Genomic DNA, 25,208 nt, shown 5'->3' with positions numbered 1-25,208 from the left:
GCAGAGGAGCTGCAAGAAGAGGGACTGCTTTGCTGCTGGTCATTTACACCTGAGCCCGCCTCGGTGAGGAGAGGCTCTGCGACTGCAAGAGGTTAAAACTCTGCCCCTGTGTTTACTTTAGTTGGCTGCCACACTGCATAATAACCTGTCAGCACTTCAGGTGGGGATTTATTTGTGCATTAAAAATTGCCTGGGGCGGGCGGATGCAGACACTCTGCAGCATGCTGGAAAATGTGCCTCCAGCGTAAAAACAGCCTCTCCAAATATTTCACCCTTTTAATAAGTGCATTTAATTAAAGTCATAACTTTTTTTTTTATTATTATTAAAAAGGAGGGAGGGGAGGGGAAAAGAAGTGGGGCCTGCTGAGGCTGTGAGCAAAGGCTGGAATACAAAGAGGGGGTTTAAATGTTTGTGTTTAATGGAAAAGTCATCAACAACATGTTGTGTTTCTCTTTATTTCCCAGCCTCGCTTTTAATTGTGGATAGAAGGCTGAAGGGAGATCCTGGGTTTCCGTGCTGCCTTTTCTCTCCCTCTTCCCTCTCCATCCACTTCCATTCTCTTAAAATGTTGCGGCACTATTAATTTTTCCTAACAAAGTTGCCAGCTGATGTTGCTCTTGGACCGGCTCTCCATCACTTTCCCTTTTCTCATTTAACCTTCTGTTTCTCTCTGTTGGATCCTTGTGAATCTGTGCGGCTCATTGTGAGCATGGAGGTGGGGAGTGGTATGAGTGTGAGCAGGAGCAGCACCTCTCTGCGATGTGCAGCCCCAAACCCAGGCTGTATGCAGCACTGCACTGCCCTTCCAGCTGAGAGAAGGCTGGGTTTGATAGAAGGGCATTGCTCAGCCCATTCTGTGCCTGGATGCCAGCACCCTTCACGTCACAGCTGACATCCATGGTTGTGTTGGGAGTGGAGAGGTGGAGGATTTCAAAGCTCCGCTCTGATAAGTCCAAGGTGATCAAATTCCATATGGGAACGTGCTGAGAGATTGGCGTTACACAAAGCTCCTTTATCCTGGTGCAGATGGCACTTACAGGAGATGTGCTGTGGTGTGGCTGAGGGCAGGGAGGGTGTTCTGCACTGGGTTCACCTCTGCTGTCAGTGTTGCTGAGATGGGTGAGAGGTGTCAGGGCAGAGATGCCAGGCACATCCCAAGTGATGGGATGTTGTGATGTGCACTTTTTTCTCCCTCCTTTGGAGGAGGATAAAGCTTGCAAAAGCAGGCTGGGAGTCTGCACCCACTGCAGTCCTTAGGCAGATCTCATCCCAGCCCCAAATCCAGGTCACATGAATCTTTTATTTTCCCTTTCCTCTCCCACCCAAAGTCCAGTCTATTCACTTTTGTTTCGAGCAAATGAACACGCTGTAAAGGAGACTTGCATTCCTCTGGATAATCTTAGGCAAACATGGCCTGGCTGTGGTTTTTCAATTAATCAGAGTTTCTCTTGCCTTTCATCCCCCTTCTCCCTGGCATCCCATCTGGAGGGTCTGCATCCTGCTCAGCAGTGGGACATGGTATGGACTCAATGGGAACACAGTGGGGACAGGGTGGCTTCAGTGCAGGCTGTGCTGAGCCATTGATGTGTGCTGCTTGCCCCAGGGCTCCTTTCAGCGCTGGGAAGGTGCTCAGTGCATATCATGTCCTGGTCTGGCCACTGGGCTTGTGTCAGTTCCATTGGCTTCATCCAGCCTCTCCTTCCCAAAGGATCATAGGTGCCATCCTGGCAGCTTGTGCTGCTGCTGTGCTTTGGGCATCATTACACCTGGCTGAGCCCTTGCAGTTTGGATAGGAGATTGCTGCAGGGCCTGATTGTGCTTAATAATAACGGGGTCTGTTTGCTCCCTTGGCAGCTCTGCTGGAGGGGATGTTCTATGGGACTCAGCAAAGTTTATGGGACTTCTTAAATTTCACCCAAACCTCCTTCTTCCCTCATTTTATTTTTCCCCTTCTTTTCAGCTAAACAGAATTTCAAGTTGGAGCCACCAAAAACAGTCAGTCCTTTTAAAACTCAGTTTTGCTACAGCACTAAAATAAACACGGGAGAGCTGCTGCTCGCATGAAACCACTCTCGACAGCCATGTAAAGTGAACAGAAAACTGTGGTGTCAGGTCTTTGGGTGCCTGGGGGTGCAATAGTGTGGCTGCAAGGGGCATCTGTCCCAGCACACGGATGGCAGGTTCCCTATCACCCGCAGGTGTTTGCTTTGCAGCAGTTGCTCACAGCCCATCCGTGTTCTGCTTCACGGCTTTTGGGTTGGTACCAATTTTTATGGGTTATTTTAATATGGTTTTTGTTTTTTTTCCACACCAGCAGTTTTTAGCCCCCTTCACACCATCTCCAGGACAGGGGTCTTGGTGCCAAAGCACTGCACTGAGCTGCTGCCAGCAGAGAGCATTGGGGCAGAGGGAGGTTATAGGGCTGCTTTCCAGTGCAGAGGGATGCAGCAAATCCACAATAGGGCTGCACTTGTAGCATGTGTTATCTCACATAGGCATTTTCCTTCCTAATGTGCCCCTGAAGGGACTTCTCCATGGTTTCTCAGGTTCTGGGGAGGGACAGGAGGTGTTCTGTTTGATGTCAGCACATTGGATATGGGCTTGGGGTTTTCCAGCCCCGAAGCAGAGACCACTCTTGTGGAGAAATGTTTTCCAGGCTAAAGATGATGTGTGTGCATGATGGAGCAGGAGATGGGTAGGAAGGACAAAAGGACTGGGAAGTTTTAATGCAGTTCTTTGGCCATGATGCAGGGGATGGCAAAGTGCTGTAGGCACAGCTCTGGAGTCCTGCCTTCCCCTGCACCCTGCTGGGTTCTGCAAGGAGATACAGGGGTCAGATGGGGGCTGTGGTGCAGGGGAGAGTAGGAGATTCCAGCTCTAAACTCCAGATGGGACTGGAATGGGTCACTGAGCTGCTCCATGGTGCTGCTGTGCAGCCCAAGTGGTGTCTGTGGGGCTGTCAGTGAGTGTGTGGGTTTGGGATTTGCCTTCCCCGCCATCCCACACACCCAGCACACTGCTAACAGGGGTTTATTATTCCTCCTGTGGATGCCAGGTAAGCTTGGCCCCATCATAAAACTCCAGCAGGCGCTGGGAAAACACTGCACTGCCAGGTCTGTCTGCCATGGGCAATGGCAGCTGTTTCTCCTCCTTCACCCCATCCAGGCCCCTTTCCCATCAGCACCTCTACAGGGAGCTTTTTCCCACCTAGAAAGCTGCTGGAGCTCTTGGAGATGGGGGAGGAGGAGCAGAATGGAGGGCAAGCTCCCGTGGAGAGCAGAGTGTTTCCTGGGGTGTTAGCAGGTGACTTGCATACCCTTGTCCCTCACACTATGAAGTGCTCGGGATGGGGTTTGTGGTGTTTTCCAGGTTTGCTTGGGAAAATCTGTGATCTGACTGGGGCAGGAACTGTGAGGGTTTGCTGCATGAGCCAGGTGAGGAGCATCCCATGCTGCAGGTACGGACATGCAGATGTGGGGCCAGGTGAGAGGTGCGTGCAGATATTCCTGGAATTCCCAAACCAAGCAGGGAACAGGATGCATCAGGAGAAGCTTGCCAAAGGGCTGAAAGAACAAGAGCTGTGGGTTCTGCCCTTCTGATGGTGCTGGGGCTCTCCATGGGGAGGCTCTGGAAGATGCTGGTGGCAGTGATGTAGTGGGTGTGCTCCTGTGGGTTGTTGCCTGGGAGGTTCTGTGCTGCAGAGTGTGGCTCAGTGCAGTTGTTGGATCCTGGAGGTGATGCTGTGGCTCAGTGTTGTCCCTGCTCATGTGGGACCAGCACCAAAGCTATCAGGAGGTGTTCACCAGGCATAGCAAGATGAAAACCCCACAGATGGAAAAGAGCCTGCTTTGTCCAGAGGGTTGCTCCTATGCGTGGCTTTGCTTACAGGGACTGTGTTGGAAGCCCATTGTATGGTTACAGGGCTTCAGAAATGTGTTCAGCCAGAGCCTGTGCTCTGCAGAGATTTCCTTATGACCTCAGGGAGCAGATGCGTGGCGCTTGCCAAGAACTCAACATCTGCACAATTGATACTTGGCAGGAAGATTTAAAATCCATGCGTGTTCCCTGAGGTGAAGAGGGAAAGTGCCTGGATCTGCAGCTCCATCTCTGCACTGTCCCCAAGCCAGGAAGGAGCAGAACCAAAATCCAGACCCCTGAGGGCTGTGGGATGTTCCATGTCCCCAGTGCCCCATACTGTGTGTGAAGGGAGCTGTTGAGCCTCTCGTGGGTCCTTCTGTCTCCTGGGCTGGAGTTTCCTCTGAGTTCAGAGTGACGACAGCTAGTTGGGCAGATGCTCGTGTCTGGAGGGTGGCAGATCTCACTGCACATCACCAGCTCAGGGTGCTTGCTGTGCTTCTGCAGGGGTGGAGAGGACTCTGGGGATGCGTGTGACATTGGTGACGCTGCAGTGGTGCTGGGAGCTCAGTGCTGCTCTCTTTGGAGGATGCAGTGTCTTTAACCTCGGTGCTCCCAGCTGGAAGTTAGCAGCCAAATTGGGCTCCCGGGTGTTGCAAAGCAGATGTTTGCAGACCGCAGAGATGTCCCCTCTGTCTGGTGCAGCAGCTCTTGTTTTCCAGCTCATCAGTTCCGGAGACTTGAAATGCAACAAGCAGCTTGTTCTGCTGCTCTCTTGCCCTTAGAAAAGCCTCTCTGGCTTGAGCAAGCTGGTGAATGCCCTCTATAGGCGAGAGGTTTCCTTTATTCCTCGTTAGTCCTGCACAGGGCTGGGGCAGCTGCACGGTCCCCTTGCAGAGGAGCAGTGTGGGGGTAGGCAGGTGGGATTTCTGCCACGCTGTCACCTGGAGATCGCCATAGAGATAATCCTCTCAGAAACAGAAATACAGAGGAGAACCGGTTGGACAGAAAGTAGAGGGTTGGACAGAGAGTGCAGCTGTGCTGGGGAGCAGAAGCACAGCTGAGGGCACACGGGTATGCACGGGGCTGCTGCAGCTCTCAGGCAAGTTGCAGCATTTAGTTAATGAGTCGTTATTGTTGATCTCAGGTGTGGGATTGGGCTGTTTGCTCTGGTGAGCAGAGCTGTCCGATTGCTTGGAGCTGGGGTCAAGTAAATGCATTGCTTCAGGACAACACAGCCACAGCATGCAGGGCTGCCAAGCTGCCACTGTGTCGTGCAGCTGTGGCAGAGCTCAGCCCCTCTCTCTGTCTGCTTTGGTTTCCCCATCTGAGTTATGCTGCATTGGATACTGCTGTTTCATACAGCAGGGAGAAAAGCTGGAGATTTATCCTTTGCTCAAGTGAAGACATGGTGACAGGAGTATTGGTGTGAGGGGGAACAGCTGTCCCCATGGCACAGGTGGGTTGTGCTATGTAGTGTTGCAGGGTCCCTGTGCCAGGCTGCATGGTGGCCCCAGTCACTTTCCCCGGTGCCAGGATAAACAGAGGCGAATGGCTTTGCAAGCTCTGCGGATGGCTTTTCCAGCAGTAATTAACTGCACTAAAAGCCTGAAGGTTTCTGGGCCATATGGCTGCTGCTCTGCTCACGGACCTGATGCATCACAATGCAGTGACGTTGTGGCTGCAGGACACATGGCTTCTGTCACCTTCCCAAATCCATCCATTCCATCCCAGAGCCTGGGGGTATGGATGGCTCTCCCACAGAGAAGAGAACACATTAGAGCTGCTTGGTCCATGAAGCCACGTGTCCTCAGGAGGAACCTTGCTGTCCTCACTCTGCACTGGGATATTGGAGGCATTTGCTGGGCAGGGCTTGGAGCATCTCACAAGGGCACGTGCCAGGGTTTGACCCTATTTCTCTCTTCAGCCTTTCTTGGAGAGGAGAGAAAGGGAGAATGAGGGACACAGTTACTTTTGTCCACCTCATTCGTCTCTAGAGATGCGAACAGAGTCGTACAATCCAGGAAAAATCCTCTTCCCCATCATGGAGCCACGGCTCGTGACTTGGATGGTGCAGTGGGGCTTGTGGGTTTTCTTCCTCTCCCTCCTGGTTGCCTTCCCAGCGTCTGTCTGTCCTGGCTGACTCGGATTTTGGGCCAACCCCAAGAACACTGAGTTTACTTTGAGGAACGTCCCCCTGGGTGGACCCTGCGGGAGGAGGACGGCGGTGGAGGGAACTGTGCCTCTCCTGTTCCCAGGGCTTGTTTGAAGGTTACTGTGGTCAGTGTGGAGGCTGCCCGCGAGGACCTGAGGATGTTTGGTGTGAGCTCATCTGGAGGCTTATTTAGGGACCACCAGCGAGCTGCCACGTACCGCAGGAATTGGGTTGCGGACACCTTTTGATATGGCAAAGGCAAATATTGAGAAACCCTTCTGCACGGGGAGGGGGCTGGTGGGCACCGCCTGCAGGCTGCAGCTGGGATGGAATGTGTGATGGATGGCAGTGGGGTGGCACATGAAAGGTGCGCAGAGGTCGTTAAAGCGGGGACCCAGAGCCCCTAGCTGCCTCTGGGAGACCACCAGAGCTTTGTGGGGTTGGGACAGAGCAGCGTGTATTCCTTCTCCTCCCTTCATCTTTAAATACCACCCCGCAGATCGAAAGGAAAAAATAAATGCACTCAAAATGGCATCGTTTTGCGGTGCCTTTAGGCCTATTTATATTTTTTATTGCTCCCACCGTTTTTAGATAATAACCTTCTTCATGAAAACATCGGTATGTACGTGCAATTAATCCGTGCATCATCTTCAAAAGGCAATTTTATAGCTGGGCGTAGGGTGGGGGCTGCGGGTTCCTGGTTGCCATAGGGCTGATCTCGAGGTTTTCAGCCCATTTGGGGCCAATCTGACCTCCTGCTCCTGAGGCTCCGAGCTCTCCTGGTTGAGTTATTATGGAGCACGGTTGCTTCATCCTACTGCATCGGGTGAAAATACATTTCCCAGCGGTGAAATGAGTCAGACATCCCCAAAAGTTGGTGTGCAAAGGGCTGAATCAGGCTGACATCAGGCAGAGCCCTGGGATAGGACTGGCTGCTCCTCCCGCTGGCAGCTCAGCTCTCCCATTCCCGGTGGAAAATGAACCAAATCTTTTGACTTCCGACTGAAACGTAAGATGTGAGATAAGTGTTTACTGGAAGGCTCCTGCTGCCAAATAGCCTGGAGACCCTTTCCTTCCTCCTCTCTGAATGAGAGTCCAGGTGTTAACCGCCTCTCTGAGATATTTCTTAGCACGTCCTGATCTGAAAGGAGATTTTCGTGTTTGTCAGAATGATTCGGAGCCTTTGAACAGCACACAAACCACAGGCTCTAAATTGGGTGTTACCATCCCCAGGGGTGTTCCATCCATGGGGATGTGGTGATGGGTATGGGGGGGGGTGGGTTGGGATCGGACTTGGGGATCTTATTGGTCTTCTCCAATCTCAATGACTGTGTGATTTCTGTGCTCTTAGTTCACCCCAAGAATGTTCATCACAGATTTGTTGCAAAGCTGGCAATTTACTGACACCGTAGTCGTGGAAGGATGAGGGGTTGTAACACTGCTGTGGGGTGGGCACAGGTGTGAGACTGTCTGTTGCTGCTTCCTATCTGCAATTGAAGTGCAAATGGAGCAAGCTCCAGCCCCATGGTGTTTGTCTTGGAGATTAAATCTGGAGTTCCCCGGTCGCCAAATCCATGCTGGGAAGACTGAGGAGGGGGGACTGAGCCCTGTGGTGCATGCATGTCTTTAACCCTGCCTTATAAATGAGAGGTTAGAAGGAGAAAGGGTGGAGAGGTGCGGAGCTTTGAAATAACTCAAGGCAAAAAGATGAGTGCAGCCAGAATTGTTCCACCCCTTGTGTGGGTTTTGTGTCTTCTCCTGGGGAAGAAAACATAAAACACAGTGATGCTGAAGCTGGAAGTGTCTGTCCAACAAGTAAGGACACAGAACATCTGCCCCTTGTGCATGGCCAGCATCTCCCATAGCTCTGGGTCATCTCAGAGCTTTATCTGCAACTCTTCCCCAGAGCTCTGAGTCTGACTGCTCCACTGCATCCAGCTGTGTGCCTACCCAGCATGATTTGTACCATGCACCTCTGCCCTGGTAAATGTGATACTGAGAGCAACCTGAGCTTCAGTGCAGTGTCCTCTGGGCACTGAGCATCACTCCAGGGGCCAGCAAGGGGAAGCTGCTCCAAGCTTTTAAGACTGGTGCGTGGGGCAGGAGAGGGGGAAGCATCTCCCCCAGGATAGGTTTCAGTAACGTTCCCAAACACTTCATCTCTTGTACAGTGTGTACTACAAGTGTTCCTGCAGTGCTCAGGGCTGTTTTTGCAGTGCTGTTTATATAAGAGATGGTGCATGGTGCCTACATGCTTCTGGCACTTATAAACCCAGGTAGGCTTTGTTTATCCTGGGGATTGGCCCCGGTCGCAGTCATCTGGGGACCAGCCAGCAGCATAGCTAGACTGATATATACATATATGTATATTATTTAGAAGAGCCCTGGTTGTTGAGAGGCCAAGCCTGCTTGCTGTGCTGATGGAAAAATGTGTCTGTGAGCAGCTCTACTGTGTCTGATCTGGTGTAGTTGTGCCAATGGGTAGTTGGGGGAGGGGTGTCCGCCTGGTGCTGATCTAGGCTTGGGACCATGAGGTCTGTCCCACGTGTGACTTGTTTTGTTGAGTCCTTCCCCATGGGATGGGTTACTGGATTGTGGATCAGCACCAGTAAAGCATGTGGACCCAAAGTTCTCAGTCTGGTCCAAGAGAGCCCTCCTGGAAATTGGGTCAACCTCCAGCATCTGTGTCCTTCCTGGGAGGCCAAACCAAGTATGCTGGGGTTGGGCTGAGTGCTCTTTACATGATCTAGGAGGCAAAATTTAATTAAATGAGATGTTGATCTCATCCGCTGGGAGTTCTCCTCGTGGGCACCGTGCCCTGGATTGTGCCCAAGGCATGGGAAGTGGGAAAGAGGAGGGTGATGGGAGGAAGGCTGGGTGGATGGGGGCACCCAAGGGCTGTAATTGGTTGTTGGGGGATGCTTGCTTGTGATGGTCTTGTGACTTGAATCATAACATCAGACTCAGCTCTGGGTGGCTGTGCATAGGAGAAAGTGAGTGTGACATTGTGGCATGTTCACAGTGGGGTTTGTCATGATGCTTGTGAGCACAGGGTGAAGATCAACCCTTTGGGTTTCTTGGAGCATTGTGGGTGAAGATCACCTGTTTGGTTTTCTTGGAGCACCGATGGTATTTTCTCTCGTGAGGAAAGAGGTTGGGTTTTAAAACAATGCCAAAGTGAGTGTGGCTTTAAAATGAAATCATATTTACTGCCTGTGATCCTCCCCATATGACATGAAAATATCTTTCTTGGAAACTTGACATCTGCCCGCACTGTGAACATGCTGCAAACTGGAGCAGAGAGCTGGGAGCTGCCTGCCAGGCATGGATGTGCAGGGCTGGGGATGGGTTGGCAGCTGCAAGACTGGGGTTGTGCTGGTGCTCTGGCAAGGAGAGCCTATTAAATGAGAATGGGCCGATTAATAAATCAAGGCACCTGAAAAATGAAACCAGCGGGTTGAAAGAGGGTTTTTTTGTTGGTTTTTTGCTTCTTTTTTCCTTCTTTTTTTTTCAGACTATTTTTTTTTTTCCTTTTTCCCTGGTCCTTTCTCAATTAAAGCAAACAAACATAAAGCTGCAGAGCGTGGCCGTGTTGTGCTGCGGTGAGCTCAGTGCCTGGTGTGGGTGCCTGCGTGGTGGGTGCTGAGCACAGTGCTGAAATGAGCCCCATAAATTACTGCCACAGTGCTGGGAGGTGTTGAAAAGGGATCAGTGGTTCCCTGGCTCTGGTGGGCAGCAGCAGGGAGAGGGTTGGAGGCAGCCTGGGCTCCTCTCTTAGGTAAATCATCCACTCTGGAAGGTGGATTTTCTCTGGAAATCCATCTTTGTGTACCTATGGTGTCGAGCAGCAATGAAAGGAAGGTATTTCTGCTTAGGCTCCATTGGTACCCGGCGATACAGGTATAGAAATCACCTGGAATCACGGGGATGTACATAGAAATGGTACAAAGCCCCATGTTTGACAGCAAGCTGAGGGTGCTGAGGAGGTTGAGGAACAAGGAGCTTTTCACTTGGGCAATTTCTTCCTGAGCTGCATTTCTATAATCCTGCGTAAAGTTGAAGTTTCAATCAATTGGTGTTTTCCAAGCGAGAAACAGTTCAAAAAAAATAATAAAATAAAATGAAATTCCTGCCTGGTTGTAGGAACGGCTCTGCTGGGAGCTCATCGGTGCGGCCCCATCCCTGCACTTTGCCTCCTGCTGGGAATGCTCTGTGGGGATATGCAAAGTCCTCGGGGTCATTAGATGTGCTGTAATCATTCCCAGTCCCATAAGTGTTCCCAGTCCTGGGGCTGAGTTTTGGAGGTCTAAAAGGAAAAAGACCACAGCCTCAAAGCAGAGCCCCGATGCTCAGCATACTGCTTGCTGCTGTGAGTGGTGTGGTGTGTGGGAGAGGTCTGCATTGTGCCACTCTCAGATGAGTTCTGGGGCCATGGTCCTGCTGTGCCCACCCTGTCACACTTTGTCGGTGTCTGATATCCTTGTATTTTCTTGCAGAAGGGAGGGGAGCACAGGGAACTAATCAGCTTTGGGTCAGCACGGGAAAAAAGCACTGCTTATGTTGATAATCCCTGGGGGTAGAGATCAGCTCAAGGTTGCACAACGAATGCGTGGTATGGTCACACTGTCAGGGAACTGGAGCTGGTGGGACAGATCCTGTTCTCTGGCACAGGCAGGGCTTAGTGTGGGTGCTTTGCCACCTGTATCTGGAGACGCTCCCCTGGAGCAAAGCTTTGCAGAAGGCAGCCTGACCCCAGCGTAAAGATGGGGACTACCGTGGCTGAGCCCAAGTGAGTAGGATTTGCTGAGCCTTTACCACCCGTATCTTCCACTCGCAGGGTGAGGAGCAGGTTGAGGGTGTGAGGATAAGAATGGATGCTCATTTAATCCTTTTATCCTGGGAACACATCCCTGCTCACCTTTGCTTGCAGACAGGAGGTGCTGCAGAACTGGAGGATGTTTGCAGGTATGCAGAGCTCAGCTCTCCGCTCTCCTTCATGCAGACCCAGCATGCCGATAAACCCCAATCTGCTTTGGGAATGGCATTAATGCACTTGAGCTGGTTTTACCGTGCTGTCTAGCCTGAGCTGGCCTGGCCAGCAGCCCCTCTCTGCATCTTCCTGTGCTTCTGAGCCTCCAGCTCATTGGGTAGAACCCAGGAGTTAGGTTGGGATCATCAGGGAAAGGCAGCAAGCAAAGGCAGCTGCTTGGTTCTTGCCTGCGGTGGGGGAATGCTGGAGTCCCAGCAGCAGAAGCAAAAATGCAGGGAGGCAAACAAAGTTCATGGCCCGGGAACACCGTGCTGCTGCTGTCAGTCTGTCTGTCAGGGGGTTATCACTTTGGGGATGCTTTTAATAAAGGACTCAGAGCTGTCATCGTATGCCAGAGCCTGCAGGAAACCTCCAGCCCCTCCTGGGAGTGTGTTTTCCAAGCCTCAATTTTGCTTACAACCAAAAATGAAGGAGGATGGGACTTTCTTCATTCTTTCATTCTGCCTGTCAGTCTTAATGTGACACTTTAAAGAGTGTCCTTGCTTGAAAGAATTACCAGGGACAGCCAGAGATGGAGGCTCCCTTGTCCCACACACACAGCAGGTGGAGGTGCATGCGCTGAAAGAGTTTCTATTGGGGATGGCTGAAGGGGTGTTTCCAGTCTCACTTGTTTTAGGGTTGAGCGCTTATGGCTGTGGTGATGTTTGGGCTGTGGTACTCCCAGTGGTACTGAGAGCATCTGCCCTTGAGGAGCTGTACTCTTTGGGACACACTGCAGCTACAGCCATTCCCTTTCTGCAGCTTGTGGCTGCTGCATCTGAACATTGTGAGTATTTTGGGTGTGTTGGATCTTACACTAAACTCTTTGCAGTATACAGCAAATGCCCTTTGCTCTCTTTGGGGTGCCCATCCCCGAAGCAAGTAGCTCTCGTGCATCCTGACCCCTGCAATGCAGTGCTGAGCATCCTGCTCTGCTCAGCCCCAGGTTAGGGAGGAGCACCCTGCAGCCATGAGCATGTGTTTGATTCCAGGCACTGTCTGCCCATGATTCATGGCGATCTGCACTGTGTCAGGTCAGTGACTCAGTGCCAGCCCGGCAGCAGCTCTGTGGCAAGGCTGACAGCACCTGTCTGGGATGTGGTTATTTATTAACGTGTTACCAGGAAGGGCGGCATGGGAACAGAACAGCTTTGCTTCCTTCAGCTGAAGGAGTTTTAATGGTATCTATCCGATGCTGTCTGGGATTTTGGCAAGGTTTTGGTGTCCGATGCTTAGGTCAGTAAATGAAGGTAATCTCTCTGGACTGAAACTCTGAGATTGAGATTGTCTCTTACAATGGATTCTGGTGCTTAATGAGCATGCGTTTGCTTCGCAGCATTGTCAAAGAGCTGCTCCAATGGAGTTGACAGCAAAGCCACAGGGAAATGAAAGGTGCTCCAAAGAGATGTCTGAGGAGGTGGGATGGGAGGTGGATGGATGTCCGGCAGGGGAAGCACGTGGCCAGGAAGAGCTGCAGTTATCCCCTTGCCAAACTGAACACATGCAAACGCGCAGAGAACGCAGGACAAGATCCTGAGCAGCTCCAGGGAGTGGTGGGGTTTCATCCTCCTATGTAGGTTTGCTGGTGTTGGGGACACAGGGTGCTGGCAGAGGGCACCGTGGGCTGGCAGAGCTGTGACTCACCGGCTCTGTTTCATCTCTCAGATCTTTTGCTTTTTTTTTCCTTTAATCCACTTGCCACAACGTCTTTATTTTACAATCCATTGCTGGGTTCACTGAAGAGCACTTTGGTCATTAAGCACGTTGGGGCATGTGAATAAACCTGCATCTTTCAACTGCGGATTGCTTTCAGGCTGGTATCAAATCGCCTTCCGCTGGGCTGCAGGAGGCACAGCACAAGCCCGCTGTGCTGCTCCATGTCCACCACCTCCATGCTTTGAAGGCCAGCTGCATATGCAGGTCTGGTTGGCACAGCCTGAGCTCTTTGCATCTCCTTTCCTGTGCCCAAGCTCTGTTCTCCTCTGCAGATCCACAAACTGTTGATCTTTCCCTTTTCTTTGCAGAGGTTTGGGTTCAGGCTGAGCTCTGCCTGGGTGTGGATGCAGGACCCGGTGTGAGGTGGTGCTGGGTGTGCTGGGACCAGTTGCTGCAAACAGGATCTAGCTCTCCAGCTGCATTTTTCTAAGTCCAGCCCATAGGATGGGAAGCGTTTCAGCAGTAAAAGCGGAATTGGGGCATGTCTGAGCAGGGCAAGGGGTCTGCAGGAGGGACAGGAGGAGGGAGCAGCACGGAGGTATTTCCAGCTGATGAGAGCCGAGTGAGCCATAATGCGAGCGCTGCCAGAATCGTTTCCCTGTCTGTTGGTTTCCTTTCCTGTTTGGCTTCGCTGCCTACACAGTTTGTGCTCAAGATGTCTGTAGATGCGATGCTCTCATCCTCCGTAGCCAAAAGCCTCATTTTTGTTCCTACGCTTTGCTCTGCTCCTTGCAAGCCCGTGGCGGGGGGTACAGGGCAGCAGGCAGCTCCCCATGCAGAAATGCACATCTGATTGTCATCAAACCGCACTTTCAGTGCCTCCTGTTTGCTCTGGAAGGATGCGCTGTCTTCCCCAGGCGGCTGCTGAGCACGGAGGCAGCCCCATGCCCTTGCTCAGCGCCGGACATCTCTGCTCTCTGGGGTTTTAGTGGGCTCACAGAGAAGAGAAAAACAAGGCGGGGGCTGGAGGAGTACAGGGCTCACGGTGGGTGGCCAATATGTGCTGCTGTGTGTCCTCCTGTGGCCGGAGCAGCGCAGGCTGTGGAAGCAGATGCTGCTGGGTTGGGGAGCATGGGGGCTGTGGGAGGCAGTGGTTTGGGGTGAGGGAAACTGCACCTGGGATGTGGTCCTCTCTAGGGTTTGTGCTGGAGGATGTGCAGATGGTGGGGACAGAGAGGTGGGTTGTGGGCGGATTTGGTCATATCCCCAAGGTATGGGGAGGATGGATGGGCCTTCAGTAGAGGGCGTCGCTGGGACAAAGTGAAGCACTGTCCTACTGTGCGTAGTGAAATGAGGGCACCTGTGGGGTGGCAGCTGAGTTGCATTGCCAAGGGTGCCAGCGGTCTGTGTGGGGTGGACAAGCTGAAATCCCAATGGGCCAGAGAACAGGATAGGAGGACACATCCCACAGCAGCAGCCAGGGCAGAAAACGTGATCTGCAGTGCCCCCGTGCCACGGTGTCACCCATCCTGCAGTGTCTCCATCTTGCAGTGTCCCCAGCAGCAGTGGCCGGTGCCCTTGTAGGGAAGCAGAGCGCATCAGGAAGCGCCTTTGATCTCAAGCGCTAACACCTTTTCAAATGAGCCGCACAAACAAGTGCCCTCCTCCCCTGTCCTGGCCGGGGCTGGGCAGATAACACATCAGAGCGTACGCGCACAGCTGCGATAGCGCTGCTTTATGGTGCTTTGATTGCTGCCAACCACGCCGCTCGCTAGCGGGAACTTCAAAAGCAGCGCTCCATCCCTGCAACGCCCTGTGCAAAGAGTGCAGCGCCGGGGTGTGCGCACACACATCCATGTGTGTGCGTGTATGTCTACGCCCAAATCTTTTTGCCCCGTCACATCTTTGCTGTGGCAGCAGGGTGGGTTTGGGAAACCTCTGGGATCTACAGAGCTGGATGTGTACACTGGGGTCGGATCCTTGGGTGTGCACTGGATGCATGGATGTGAGCGCTCTTGGAGATGCAGGGAGGGAATTTGCAGCCATGATCTGTGTGTTTGCCAGCAGCGTGGGAGTTAACATTGCAATGGGGGCAAAGCGGAGGAGAAGGGCTTAGACCTCCCCCCTCACCACCCCCCCCCTGCTGCTGTGATTTCATTGAGGCTGTGTATTGGCCTCCGGAGAGTCAAGCAGGGTAACACCACAACATAAACAGAACATCTGGAAGCTCTTAAAGGGTTTTATTTTTTAACACTTTTACAAGAGCCAGGGACTCTTTGCAAACTTGGAGATGCTGCTCTGCTCCTTTCTTTCCAAAGTCGACTGTCAGTGAGTTGTGGGACTGTTCCCCCCATCTCTGCTCAGTGTTTCTAGGGGCTCGGTGCTTGGCCAGGAGGTGCCAATCTGGCTGGCATATTCCTTGCGAAGTCCAAAGCAAACAGATGATAAGTGTGGTGTGATAAGTGAGAGTAAACCTATTCCCGTCTTTCTGCATGCCCCTGGCTCATGTTGGAGCAGGATGGGGACTTGGGCAGGGTTTGCTGGATGGAAAACCTGCTTTACGATGCTGTGGAGGGAGCAGGGGGGCTGAGCCACGTGGGAGCTGGTGGTATTGCACGTAGCAATGGGGTTTGGATTCTCCATATGGTGCTGCTGGGCTGAGATCTATAGGGGAAGCCCATGGGCAGCAAAGCCAAATGGGATGATGCATTGCCATGCTGGTGACAGCATCTGCTGTCAGACTGTTTTCCTCTCCCCATCTCCATCAAAGTGGCTGCAAGAAAAAGTTTAAGAAAAATGTAAATAAATAAGGCTGGGAAAGTTGTCAGCCTGCAGAGCAACTCTTTGGGGTTGGGTGATGTTTGCAGCCCGTGCCAGCTTCATGGCTGCCCTGCATCCTGCTCTGCACAGTGCTGCAACATGCCACTGTCTCTTCATCCCTTGTGATCCCTTGCATGAATGCAAGCAAAATGAGCTGCTTCCCCTCCCTGTGCACTCTCGCGTGCAGTGATTTTGTCTCTTCTATGGAAACAGCCATTTGATTTACTCTCACCAGCCCCCAGCCATGTCTCCTGCTCACCTTACTCTGGGTGTGGGTGTTGGGCTGTGGTGGGTCCCTGCTGGCTTTAGTGTCAGGGCTTGGAGGTGACACTGAGGGCTGCTGGTGTGCCTCCCCAATCTATCGCCCCAAAGGGCAACAAAGAGGAACGACAATTTCCTCTATCACAACCCACTAACACTGGATTTTTCCTTTGCAGAGCCAGCAGTGGAGGCTCGAGGTGCACCTGAGAAGAGAGCTGAGGCGCTACAGCAGGAACAGCCACCAGCACATCGCCGCAGATGGGAGGGAGGAAGAGCAGAGGCAGCACAGTGCCCAGCACCCTCAGGGATTGGGGTGCACCCGGGGTCATGCTGTGCTCCTTCCCCCAGTGCTGTCATGGGAATGACCCCAGTGCAGCCACCCACCACCGCTTGCTGTGATCCAGGGTCCTGAGCTGACCTCGCTCTGCTGCACCCACGCAGGGCAGGGATGGCCGAATTACTGCTCCCTGCTGCGCTCTGCACATCCTTATCCTGGCCGGGTGGCCCCAGGATCTGTGGGGCTGGATGGCTGTGTGCTCTCAGGTCAAACAGTAGCTCCATTTTTTCCCTTGTGAAGGACCAAAAGCTTACCCTGTTCCAAGGAATTAGCTGTGGATTTTTATTTTATTTTATTTTTTCCCTCCTCTGCTCTTCTTTCTGAATCTTTTTGGGGTTTTGGACTCTTAATGAGGATGCTCGGACCAGCACTGAGTGCAGCCCTATGCAGAGGGGTGAACACCCCTGGAGAAGCAATGGGAAGAGCACACCAAGAGCTGGCCTCCACTGTGCCTTGGGTCTGAAACAGAGCTGTGTCCCTTCACATCGCATGGCTGTGTCCTCCCCAGCACATCCCATAGGGATTAGGTGGGATTCTGGGGGGCGCGTGGCCAAACCACAGTGAGGGGGAACGTCAAGAAGGGGGAAAATGTCACCCTCAGAAACAATTAAACTGCTTAATAAAATCCGTTGCCTCTCGGAGTGCTCGCTGTTCTTTTCCGTTTGCCTTGGCTCAGCCACACTTACATCATGGCCCTATCGCGGGGCTGCCGAGTGGACGGGTTTGATTGCACAGGAAACCGGCGCTTTGGCAAACTTCTCTGCCCCGGTAAAGCCAGGCCAAGAGCTTAATGCCTTTGCTGTGCAGAAAAATTCTTCCCTGTCCTTTCTTTCCCTCTTTCCTTTCTGCAACCCCTTAACCATCACCCACCAACTAAGAGGCTGCCCCTCATGTGCCTCCTGTTCCAAGAGTGCCTGAGATGCAGATTAATTCCCCTTAAATCATGTTGTTTCATGTCCGTGGACTGTGTGTCCCCTCCCACCCTGTAGAGCTGAAGCACTGGAAGGTGCTGTGTGGAAACATAACATAAAAAAAAAAGGATATTTATGTAATGGAAATGTCCTTTGATTTTTATTATTATTTTTTTATGAGTTATGTCTTAATTACAACAAATACCCAAAAGATGTCCTTTCATCTGAAAAGCACTTTAGCCTAAGGCATGTGTATAAATGTGTTGGGTGTTCAGCTGTGGTGAGTGACTTGTGCTCTCGATATTGAGCTGGTGGTGTGACTGATGTGCTCCACTGGGACAGCAGGACCTTGGTCAGAAATGTGGAATCCTGGGTCCTTTCCTTTGAAACCATTTCTTGGGTGTTTTAAGATCCGTGTTCTGCCCTTGGGAGAACTATGGTAGAACCGCAAAGGCCAGAAATGCGTGGATATTGCTTGGTGTTTGGTTTGGTGATGATGGGTAAATGGTGAAGTCAAATCCATTGTTATTCATTAAGTATCCATGGAGGCAGAAGCCAAGGTGATGCTCATGTTTGAAGTGGGACTGATGTTCTTTTCTCCTCCTGGTGGAGTGGAGCCATGCCTCATGGAGCAGTGAGCGGGTGCTTGGCCAAATCACAGCATTCCCATCCGTGAGCCAAACTTGATGGCACACCAAGGACAATGCTCTTCCTTGGCCAAGAAGAGCTGCACCACGGTATGGCCAACATGTGTCCACATTTCTCTGCAGTAGGATGCAAACCATTGGCACTGCTGCTGGAGGACATCTGCTTTTGGGATCCTTTCTCACAACTCTTCCCTGCCAAAGCTGCCTCCATTAGCCCAAGACTGAATGGGTGCTGCCTTCCTCCTGCCCTACTCTGAGAATGGATGGCAGCTACCAGGCACAGACCCTTCCGAGTTCACATCTAATATTGACTTCAAAGGCTGTTTGACTTCAGTGTCGGTCAGTTGTGTAATCCCAGCTTGTTTAGAGACGGTGAGCAAACAGAGAGCCAGGCCGTTAAAAGGGGAAGGGCGTGGGAGATGTATTGCTATTTACCTGTGGAACCAGGAGGAAAACTTGCCTGTCATTCTTGCTAATAAATACAAACTGGAAGCATGGATAAACCCAAGGGGATTTATTAGTTTGCTTTACCAAAGGCAAACATTAAGACGAGCTGGCTCAGCCCCAGCGCTGCTCTGAGCCTTTTGTGTGCTGCAGCCTGGCGCCCATGGGTGCCGATAAGGACATGCTCTGTGCTCTGGCCACTTGGGCTCAAGGCATTTCTTCTGCAGTATTTCTGTCTCCCTTTGGCTCAAGTCCTCCATGAAAATAGGCACTTACATGGCCCTGCCTGGACTTTGGAGCCACTCTGGTGCCAAATTACTGCTTCCTTCTCCAGGCATCGTGGGATGTGGTTAGGGGGGCATGAATGTTACATTTCTATCAGAAAACAAGGCTTTAATAGGCAGATCCAAAGCCTGTGAAAGGAGAATCATTCTATCAACTCATTTGGTGTCAGAGGAGAATTTCTCCCCTTTCCCCAGTGCATTATCTGGGACCTTTTTCCTCTATGCTCTTCACCATCCATTTCTCTCACACTACCGTTTGTCTGATCAAAAGCAGGCAAGAGCAAAACAATCACAATGAAAACCCTTTAGAGATTGCTTGGGCAAGATGTCAGGACAGCACAGTCCACCTCTTCAAAGAGGCACAGGTGCTCTTCATCAGCCTGCACAGCTGGGGAGGACTGGGGCACTTCTCCCTTTGGAACTCTTGCCCTGCTCAGGTGCATCTCATTGGTGCCTGGTGGGGGGTAGTTCTTTAAATAGGGGAGAGAGGGGGGTGGTTCAGTTCTTTGGGGTGTTTGCTGGAGAGAAGAAGCTGCTCGCTGTGTTCTGCTGTCTGGTGAGTTGGTTGATCCTTTTATTCTTATAAAATACCAAATTTTGCAGTTTTTCTCTTCTGTAAGAGGGAGGAGGATGCGGTTAGCTTTGGTTTCTTGTTGCAGCTGGGAGAAAGGATGTTGCTGAGCTCCATCATGGGATACAGTCTGGGCTCAGACTTGGTCTGCAGCCACCTAGAAGGTGGGATCTGTAGGTGAGCATGGGGCATCGGAATCTCTGTGCTGGCATTTTCTCTTCCTCTCTTCAGAGGGGAAGCTGTTGTGTCTGGCCAACTGGTGCGGGGGCTCATGTGCTGCTGCTGTGCAAGAGCTTGAAAGAGTTGGCTTTCTCTTTACTAGTGTGAAGAAACATTGAGTAGTGTATGGTACTTCATCACCCATTGGAGGGGTGAAGAAGGGCCTTTTCCTTCTTGCTTGTTTTGTGTTTTAAAGCTCTTTGGTTTTTTGTAAGTAGCTGGGAGAACTGTGGGGTAATGTAAAAGTACTTGGGGACAGATTGTTCTATGCTCACTCAGCTCTGGATAGACCTGGGCTTACAGAGCTCCCTGTGGTTGTGTTGTGGAAATGGTTATGATTAGTGAGTATTACTTCTGATTACCAAAGCAGCCTGAGACAAGCCATATTTACAAGTGCTTTCTGTGGAAGGGCACCTTTGGTCTCTGCAAGATGCATTTATTTTTGTTGTGTAGAGCTTTACTGGTTTGATTCTTATGGTAGCAAGCCCCACCTCAGAGCAAGTCTGAGCACCTGGGGGTGATTTTATCCTCTTGATGACTTCCCAGCTGTCCTGGCTGTTTTCAAAGGCTCTCTGCAGGTGTTCCTTACTTTCAATCACTGACCTGCTCTCCAGCTGTGCTGGATCTTTGCAGGAGCTGAGCTTACCTCTATGCTAGAAAGCACTGAGGAGAGGTATGTGATGTTGAACCACTCCTGGCTGTTGTATGGTGCTCTGGGCTCCTGGACTTGACTGATGTCCATACAGATAAAAAGGGCTGGAGTTGCATGCCTCAGCTATTGTGTTGGTGTGATGCTGCCAAGAGATTTAGTGTGTGGAGAAGGCTGAACCCAGGAAAGAAATAGTTGGTTTTTGTTTTTTGTTCTTCAGACAACACAGCTGAGCAAATGCAAGCTTGCTGTCTGTTCATCAAGGGCCTCATCCTTTGTTTTCCCCTAGAAAAATCCTTTCCAGTCATCCTGAGATTTTCTTAGAATGTCCAATATGGGAAAATGGAGGCAAATATCTCTCTCTCCCATTGCATCAGATATTTCTCAGCTCTTTCTTCAGCTCTTCCCTTTCTTGCTTATCCTCATAGGCTTCCTGCCTCTTTCTTATCTTCTGCACAGAAACTTGCTTGGGGAAGCCCTCCCTGGGGGCAATGGCGATGCTGTCCTGGTAGGGTCAGGCTCATGTTCCAGCTGCCCCTCAAGCAGACCTCTCGCCTCCAGTCTGCTTGTGACTTTCCTCAAACCCATAATCATAGCTTTATCAAATCAGAAAGTGGTATGGGCTGGGAAATGGGCTGCTAAAAGCTCCCTGACTGGATTGGGGCTACCCCAAAGGGCTGAGTATGGGAAGAATGCTCTGTTCCCACTCACTATCCCAGCTTTGGGGGATGCTTTGGGAGCACATTTTGCAGGCTTCATGTGGGCATTCAGTGCATACATTGCATCCTGGTAAGTCCATGGGAGGAGCAGCAACATCAGGGTGCTGCCAACCCCAATCCTGAAGGAATGCTGATTAGCCCCAAAGCTGCTTGGGAGCAAATGCTTAAAGCTAAGCTAGTTTTCCCCTCTAAGCCTTCATGTTTCAGTTGCCTACAAGGAGAGGAAATTCTCCTGCAGGAAATACCTCCCTCTGCTTGCTTCTAGTGAATAGAAGTCAAACCTTCCTGTCACAGAAGGACATGGTGGCCTTCAGGTCATGCAGGCTGCTCCTGGGGGGCCCTGCTCCCTGTGCAGTGCTGGTGGATACCAGCTGGGTATTGTAATGGCCAAACCTTCCTGGAGCATGGTCTGGTGTCCTCCCCCTCCTCTTTAAATTAACGTGCCAGCCGGCTCTCACCCTAATTAAAACCAGCAAAGAGAGCTGGACTAGGATGTAGCTTGGGAGGCTGTAAAATTCTAGGACAGTTTTATGTAGAGCAATTAAAAGGAAGGTAAAAAAAAATTGTTAAGAAATTAAACACTAATTACTTTTTTTTTTTGCCAGCTGAACTGCTTTGGCAGCAGGGCTGGAAGTGGGATGCAAAGACCTGGGAAGGTCAGTTCTCTGCTGCCATAAATCAAATTGATCAAATGCTCCTTTGCTTTCTAGCAGTGTAACTCATCTGCTGTCAATTAGCCTAAATCACATTTTTTCAATTAAACAGGCTTAGAGGCTTGATAGCGGAGTCTGGTGGGGAGGGGAAGGGAAAGGCACAGCCTGGCTGTAGGCAGTGAGGTGGAAATATCCCCCTTTTTTAAGGTGTGATTCCATTTTACTGTTTTCCATATAAAAAGCAGTATTATTGTCTGTGCTGTGGGGAGCACTAGGGGATGGAAAACCAGCTGAACTGGGGAGGACATGGGGCAGGGTGATCTATGGGGATCAGATGGGGCAATCCTGGCTGCAGGGATGGTGTGGGCAACAAACCTCCTTTGGGATGAGTTCCAGATACTCTCAAAAACTCATTCCCCGTGGTAGGGTGGAGGTTTGCAAGATCAGTGATGGGCAAAGAAGCTGCCCCTGGAGCTGTGGTGTGACTGCATGCTTGTGCTTGGGGGAAGGTGAAATCACCCCATCCCTGTGCAGGCAGCAGTGGGGAGGAGGTGGCTTGTGTGATAAGTGGCATGGCTTTCTTGGATGCTGGGGTAAACCACTATGTCCTCTCTTTATTTTGCTCATTGCATGTTTTCTTGACTGGGCAAGAAAAACAGACCGAAGAATTTAGAAGGGCAGGGCTTGGAGTAGGCAGCTTCTTTATAAACCTTCTTCTGCTTTGTGCCTTAAAAACACCATCAACAAACAAACAAAGGCATACCAGCCTCCTTGGACTGTAGGAAGAGAAGGCAACAGCTGGAGTGGGAGGGTCAGTGATCCCAGGAGGAGGCAGAAATGGAGGTGTGTGCAGCCTGATGGTCAGTGAGTTAGAAGAGCATGGGGGCAAGATGTAGGCATGATCCCTGAGAGCATCTGCCTGTGGGCAAGCAAGCTTCTAGCTCTCTAACTTGCTCATTCAAGGCTTTGCAGGAGGTGATGCTCTGGGGCAGGTGAAGACACTGGTCCCATCCCACTGCCCTGCACTGGGCAGGAGGTGTGCTGGGTTCTTCCTGGAGCTTCCACAGTCTCATCCCCAAATGCTGGCAGTCTGAAAAGGGCTCAGGCCTCCCAACAAGCCCCTGCAGGTTACCCCGTTGGGAAGACTAGACTCATTTATTAATATACATCATGTTAATTGCTGTAATTGGGAGGCTGGCTTCCCTCTCCTGGGGATGTGGGTGTGAGCTGCGGTGTGAAAATGTGCAGAGGAATGTGAGGGGGGAATTGCTCCTGTGGTTGTGGTGGTGATGACTGGTTTGTGTTGTGTTTGGGTTCCCGTGCTCACAGAACAATGGGAAAACCAACCGTATCTTCCCATCTTTGCTACATCATTATTGCAGGCTAAAAATACAGCCAAATGGATATTTAAATGTTGATAGCATAATTCCCACTGCCACCTCTGCAGGCAAGCCCTGCAATTCAGAACGTGCTTCCTTTCTTCTGGCTTTCTTCTGCATTTTGGTCACCAGTGATAGCTTTGTTGCCCACCTGGAGGAGCTTGAGATGGGGCTGGGGAGAGATCACAACCTGCAGGCTGGCAGTGATGTTACTGTGCCATCAGTACTAAAGGACCTGGAGATGTGTCATCCAGAAACCCCTCAAGGTTCTTGAGCTTTGCTAGTATGGCTTTATTGGTGAGAAGCAGAGGGAAGGAGGAGTTCTTGACCCTTGGTTCTCAGCAGGACTGGTGTTTTCTGTTTCGTCTGTAAGGTTATGGGATGGATTAGGGCAGTGCATTGTCTCTCTCTTGCAGGAGATGGTGACTCCATCCATGTCCGGGCATTTGTAGCAACAGCAAGTCCAGGGTTCTGCTGCAGGTAAATTAGGCAGAAGGGCCATGGATTGCTGAGGTCCTGGAGGAGTTTGTCTTAGCTCAGGAAAGAAAAAGAAACCCATCTTTTATGGCCATGTGACAAATGCCATTGAAAGCTTGCTTTGGGGCTTCTGCTCCTGCAAAACAGTGGAGTGATGTTCCAGGGTGCAGCCTGGAGCTGTGCTGTGCTCTGCCAGCAGTGCGTGTGTCCTTGTGAACTGGGTCTGCTGCTCCAGCTCTCCTGCCCTGTACCAACATTTGCTTTGGAAAAGCAGCACTGGTGGTTTCTGGAACGTGAGCCATCTCACCCGCCATCAGAAAACAACAAAACCAAACCTGTAATTGCCTTTGGTCTTGAGCAATTTGAGCTGGGTGTGAATTGGCCACGGAGGCTTGAAAAGTGCAATGTACTGCTGGGTTGTAGAGCTGTGCAGGGATGAGAATCCTGCCAGCAGAATGGCAGGAGTAAGAGGATGGAGTATGCAGATGGGGACCCTGCTTTTGCTTGGCAGCTTCCTTCAGTAGTGTTATCCCAAAGTGAAGCCCCCAGTGCTGGCAACAAACTCAGTGTGATTCCCTGGCTTGGCTGCTTTCTGCCATGCTGGGTGAGCGGTGCCACGAGCCCTGCACCCAGCCTGGTGTTCAGAGCTCCTGTAGAGGATTACTAGAAATAGAGAATTAAGCATTGCATTTCCTGATTTCCCTCCTGTCAGCAGTCCCGTGTGATGCTTGTAGCCCTTCCCCCTGCCTGGCTTTCTACAGTCATTAGAATTCCTAATGGAAAGGGGAGAAAGCGGTGAGGGGAGTAAATCTGATTTAATTAACGCTGCAACCTGCATGACCCCGGTGGCTTGGTGGGTTTAATCTGATTTGAAGCAAGGAGGTGGTGCAGTGACTGCTGCTGGCATGAGCATCTGCTGCACATGATGGCTTAGGGCAGAGGCAGGTGTGGGCTGCCTTAGGGCTGGGATGGAGATGGAAGGCACTGCAATCATTTCTTGATGCTCTAGAGGTGGTGATGTCCTGGCAAGGAGGGATTTCATTGGAGGCTCCCTGGTTTGAATGTGTGTTCTGGTGTTCCTCTGGCTGTGGAGCTGCTCTGCACAAACATGTCCTTTGGGGTTCTTGGTCCTGAAGCTCAGCAGATGGCCTTGGGCTTTCAGTGCAATTATAATCCACTTTGCTGCCTCCTCAGCATGGAGGAAAGTCATAACTTCCTGAGAACAGTACCTTGGTCTCTGGTATATGCTGACCTTGTGAGCTGTCACCTCTCCTGCATCACAGTATCATAGCGGTTGGAATGGACCTCTAGGGATCACGAACCCCATGAGCAGGGAAAACACATAGAGAGGAACCAGAGTGATAGAGGTGGAGATTTCTCAGCATGAAGGAGAGAGCAGATTTTCCATCATGATCCAGAGGCTGTAGGAGAAACTCTGAGGGGCATCACAAAAAGTTGAGTTACCTGCATGGATGTGAAGAGCTGACAGCAAATGTGGCTGCAGATCCCCTGTCCTGCTGTGTAGCTGCCTTTGGGTGATATCAAGGGGAAAAAAGGGGACAGGATTCAGTCGAATCAGTGACAAAAGGGGGCAGAATTGGGATGAGGTCAAGAGCCTTGTGTGGTTGGAATGCAGTTCACCTGGTGTGGTCTATGGTGGTGATGTGCAGTGCGTGGTCCCAGCTCTACATGTAATGCAGAATGTTCTGGGCTGGTGGTCTCCCATCTCAGCACCATACAGTGACCTTCTGGCTACCTGACTGGTGAACTCCAGCCTGGCCCTACCCAGACGTGGGGATGTTTGTTCTTTGCCTCCTGCTGGGGTGTCAGGATGTGCTGTGTGCTGGCACTGCTGGTGCACAGGGATGTCCTCCACAGTGGCACTGATGTCTCTCAGGATGTCAGGAGTTAATGGACCTCTGTCTGTGATGCTCTCCCACCAAATTCCCACCCCTCCTCCCCTTCTGAGCCTCCTGGGGCTGGGAGCAGGGCGGAAATGTCACCTCCCACCCTGTCTGAGGCTTTGGCACAGTGGATGGGGAGGACACACCCGGTCGGAGGCGGAGGAGAGGCAAGGGCCAGATCCTGCAAAAAGTAAGAGGCTGGCAAGAGGATTTTGGATAAGGGCAGGAGTGTGTGGG

At 51.4% G+C, this 25,208-nt stretch overlaps 2 long non-coding RNA genes across 3 annotated transcripts in view; both read left to right on the top strand.

Annotated features, from left to right (window-relative positions):
• The window catches only part of LOC140259985 (uncharacterized), a 37,608-nt gene extending 19,436 nt beyond the window's left edge, over nucleotides 1–18,172 (top strand). Inside the window, exon 3 of the long non-coding RNA XR_011905482.1 lies at nucleotides 15,954–18,172. This is a non-coding gene — a long non-coding RNA (uncharacterized lncRNA). The remainder of the gene's footprint in view (nucleotides 1–15,953) is intronic.
• A 747-nt stretch (nucleotides 18,173–18,919) lies between these two features.
• The window catches only part of LOC140260190 (uncharacterized), a 90,463-nt gene continuing 84,174 nt past the window's right edge, over nucleotides 18,920–25,208 (top strand). The window contains exon 1 of one of the 2 annotated variants that reach the window (XR_011905509.1): nucleotides 18,920–18,956. This is a non-coding gene — a long non-coding RNA (uncharacterized lncRNA). The remainder of the gene's footprint in view (nucleotides 18,957–25,208) is intronic. The other variant, XR_011905510.1, reaches the window with a different exon arrangement.

This window comes from Excalfactoria chinensis, chromosome 17 (genome assembly GCF_039878825.1).
Source record: "Excalfactoria chinensis isolate bCotChi1 chromosome 17, bCotChi1.hap2, whole genome shotgun sequence".
In the NCBI taxonomy this organism is placed as follows: Eukaryota; Metazoa; Chordata; class Aves; order Galliformes; family Phasianidae; genus Excalfactoria; species Excalfactoria chinensis.
The sequence above is the reverse complement of the archived record's forward strand: the minus strand, read 5'-3'. Positions and strand labels throughout refer to the sequence as shown.